Source organism: Lepisma saccharinum, chromosome 2, assembly GCF_977018435.1.
Source record: "Lepisma saccharinum chromosome 2, izLepSacc3.1, whole genome shotgun sequence".
NCBI classification, from domain to species: Eukaryota; Metazoa; Arthropoda; class Insecta; order Zygentoma; family Lepismatidae; genus Lepisma; species Lepisma saccharinum.
Genome location: NC_139230.1, coordinates 204,725,953 through 204,730,525, shown reverse-complemented (window position 1 = coordinate 204,730,525; position 4,573 = coordinate 204,725,953).

Sequence of the window (4,573 nt, the reverse complement as noted above, 5' to 3'; positions counted from 1 at the left end):
TTCTCCATGGCCAGGTTGTGACGTTTCTGTTCTTCCAATTCCGCCTTGTTCTTCTTCGAGTCGATGACGGTTTTCGCGATGGCGGCACTTCCGCCGGCCAAACTTCCAACGGCCCCCAATGCTGCCAGGATGGCGGGGATGCTGAATATGAAACCTCCGATCTTTTGCTGTTTCCGCGAACGCTGCAATCTTTTCAATTCAGGTGTGCTGAGCAGCAATTTCATTCCGTGTCCTTTCGACAAGCAAGAACGTTTCTTCTCGCGTTGTTTCTTGGTGAGTAACCCATCGAGGGCACCTAGATTTTTTAGATTCGAATATGGTATCTGGTACACGACACCCTTGGGCTTCATGTTGATGCTCTATGTGTTATTTTCACAGTATGTTATTTATATATATATTCTGAGATTTTTTCTTGTGTAGTTTTTTACGGTATGTTATTTATATACCCCACCCCAATTTTTGTTTTGTGTTCATGGCGATGGTGGTACCCAGTGCGGCGACCCGTTCACCCAACGATGCGTCTCTGCTCACGAACCTTTCGAAAGCTGCATGTTCCAATTTTTTGTCTGCTTCGTGACGTGCGTCCAGATCCGTCTGCGTGGTGTTGTAGGCGATGTCGTGATCTTTGCATGCCGCGTCCAACGGATTCACACCCTTGTCTCCTCTCTCCAATCTTTTCTCGAGTTTGGTACCCGGTCCGCAGTACTGGTAGCCAGGTAGATGCATCTCGAAAGGTAACTTGTTGATGATGTCGTTCACGAGTCCCTTTCCTTCGGCCACGTTCCAAAATTTCGGAGGCAGCGTGTTGATGATTTTGATCAGGTAACCTATGCCCTTGTCGTCGTTCACGATGAAGTTGGAAAGTTTCGTGCTGATCATGTCCACGATGCCAACCTTCTCGTTGTAGAAATTACGGTTGCCTGCATTCTCTTCGCCGGCTATCACCAACAATCGGTCCACGAGTTTCCTAACGTCGTCCACCCAAACGAATTCTTTGGGTAACGTGTTGTAGCGTTTGACGCCGCTGCCTGTTTTGACCTGGTTCCAAATCGGTTTGATGAGATTCCTGTACTTCTCGCCGCTGCTCGATTTTACCCTATTCTGCGAGGCGTCGTTGTTCTGGTACAAGGCATCCGTCATGATCAGAATTTCCTTGTAACTTTGGTAATCTTCGTCGGTGTAATCTTTCGGCTGCTTTTTGGCGACGAGTTCCCACAGTCCCACCGTACCCGGATACCTGTTCCAACTATCCTTGTCGCCTAAATTGACTTTAATGTCGTTGCCTTCGAAGGTCACCTTCGATTTCCCAATCTTCCACACCACACCGCCGCCTTCGCTGGTTTCCATGCTGGGATACAATCCGAACACTTCATCCTTGTCGAATTTCCCCGTGCTCAGGTAGTCTCGTGCCAAAGGTCCCAACTCGATTTTATCCGAAGACGTGCTGCCTATGGCTCGACGTCGTGCCGGTGCATCCTTCAGTTCGAACGGCGTCGAAGGAATGCTCGAAATGGGTGTGGGTACGGCGTAACTTTTAGCTGCGAGCGGTACGAGTTCGTTGATCAAATTTTTATTTTGTTCCGTGACACTTTTAATTTCTTTACCTAGACCGCTGATGGCATCGATCACGGGTTGATCCTGACGTTTCTTCTCTTCGTAGAATCCGCGATTCTCGGATTTCCAACCTTTGAAGCGTTTCGCGAGGTAATCGCGAAGCTTGAGATTTTCGTCTTCGATTTCTCGTTTCGTCATGACGTTATTTATACACGTCGTTTCTCACAACGTTGCAACGTTTAGAAAGTCGTTGATTTTGTTTCTGTATTTTCCGTCGTTGGGTTTCCTCGTCATGTCGATCGTCGCGAATCCGAAATCGTCACCGTTCCAGCAAGAAGAGCAGCGTTCCGAAAATTGATTGTAGTTCATGTCTCCGCCTACGTAGTCATCGTACGCGTGCTTGAGGTTGGTGTGATCTTGACGAAACAAACATATGAAATTAGCGTTGTCGCGTACTAACTGTTTTGGAATTTTGGAAAACGTTTGAGCTAGGTAAAAGCAATCCATTTCTTTGTGACGACCTTGCGTGAAAAAGTTGCGAATTTCATTTTGATTTTCCAGGATGGCGTCGTCGAACACAACGACTGAATTTTCACGACAATCGTCGAGTGGTTTTATTTCCGAGGCGAACGTTGCAATGTCCAGACCATCGTACAGTTTCATCAGTTGCTGGTATTTGGATTGCTCCAAATTTTTCGAGAACACGTACAGGTGCCTGTTCTTCCAATCTAACCAATTCGGTGCGAGGAGAAAATTGTCCACGAGCAGTGTCGTTTTCCCACACCCCGAAGGACCTACGATCAGACAGCGGATGCTGTCGGGAAGCAACTCGCCGTTCTTTTTTTTTCTCGTTTGACTTTCCGGATCCGGTAGACGCTTCACCACGTTCCACGTACTCACAAGATCACTTCGTTCGCGTCGATCCAACTCTTTTCCGGAAGTCCCAGCCATTTGACAAACAGTTTGTCACCTTTCCTACGCAATACTTTCTCGATGAGGTACGTGTCGGTGTGTTTTGTTTTAGAGAGTTCCTCTTCGTAAAATCTTCCTTTCAAAATCTCGCCGCTACTATCTTTTATTATATACGTGTGTCGGTTTCCGGGTAGAACTCGAACCACCGTAAAGAGTTCCGTGCTCCAATTTTTTGTGAATCCCTTCTCGAAGGTGCGTTTGAATTTGCTGATCCTCACCTGGTCTCCAATTTTGTATTTAGCTTTTTTTGTCGTGGGTGTGTACTTTGGACAGTAAACTGTAGAAATTAAACGCTGCTCGTCGGACTTGGTAACGTCGGCTGGCTTCATGCCTATTGTTCTGTGTACCGTATCATTATAGGTGTCGACGAGTTCCGGCAGGATGTCGACCCATTTGTAATTTCCCCGAAGCGTGAATCGTTTCCACATGTGTGTTTTCAAGGTTCGATTGAATCTTTCCACGATGCTGGCTTTGATGTGACTGAAGGTCGAATAATGTTGAATCTTGTGTTTTTGAATAAACTTTTGGAATACGGCGTTGTAAAATTCTTTACCGTTGTCCGTTTGCAGAAACCGTGGTTGTCTGCCGCCGCTTTCGCGAAAAATTAATTTGAATGCTTCCGTGACGCATGTTCCCGTTTTCGCCTTCAAAGGTAGAGCCCATGCGAATTTCGAAAATGTGTCTATGACGGTGAGGAGGTACTTGTTGCCCTTGTTCAATTTATGTACGTTTTTCAAATTGCCGCTACTCATCTCCACGAGGTCGCTTTGCCAGAGGTCGTCGATGCCCTTGGTTACCACAGCCAAACGTTCGTAGTTACGGCGTGCAGGTTTATGCAATTCTTCGACGATGGCTTGCCTAGACATTTTTTTAGAGATTACGTTTCAAGAGAAGCACAAGCGTGATGGGATTCAAAGAGGGTGGCACTTCGCTCGTGTTTTGAATGATCAGCTTATCGCCGGCACTCACGTCGAAAACGGTAAGATCTTCGTCTTCGTGTATTTCATATATGTTGCGCGTTTCGTTCCAACGTGCCAGAGGAATGTTTCCTGCTTTCTGGACACCACGATTCGATATCAAAGTCATGGTAGGAACGCTAGCTTTTCTGCCGTGAGACCAGTACGAAAATTCGTTTATCTGAATCGTGCCATCGAGGAGAAACTTGTAGTACGGATGATAAGGATGCAACATGTACAGTTTGTTACCTTCGACGAACGTGGAGATTCTCTGTTGATTGGGAACGCTGTTGATTTCGATGGCTTGCAAGGTGAACAATTTGGCGAATTTAGTGTCGAAGGTGACGAGATTACTGTGAACTTGTCCGAGTTTATTTTCGATGGGCAGCAAATGCTCGATTATGGCATCCGTTACGGCAGAAAACGACGGTTTGATTTTCACTTCCACGTTCAACTGCTTGTAGTTTTCGTTGAGTTCTTGCAACTTGGCACCGAAAGAGGCCAGCGTCGATTCCTGCGTGGATTCCAGCACTCCAACTTGATCTCTGATGTTGACGACAATGTTCTGAAGGTTCTCGACTTGATTCAATTTCGAGCTCTTCTCGGTAAGATCGTTCACGATCCTTCGCATCTCTGTAAACTGCGTGTGAAGGTCGGCGACGCTCTGCGAAGTGGGCAGCGTCGACACCAGCGAACTAATTTCGTCTCGAATCTGTTCCACGTTCGCCGTTTCCGTTTCTAGTCGTTTCAGCATTCGAGATATGTTTCTTTTCAAAGCGTGCAATTCTTTGGAGGTGGGGAGATTGGCCACCCTACTCTCGAGATCGCTCAATGAACTTTTGATGTCGCTCGAATCGGATAGTGCCGTCACCGCCGTTTTCAATTTTTCCAAATCTTCGCTCGAAGGCACGCTCGTCCGTAACAATTCCAAGTCACCCTGTATGTTGTCGAGTACGTGATGAAAATGAGCGAGATTCGTTTCGACGTTCAAATTTTCTAAATATTCGATTTTATGCTGAACCGTGCTCAACGTGTCTTGAATGCTCGTCAACGCTCTCGCTTCAGCGTGAATATTTTTAATTTCTTCGTTG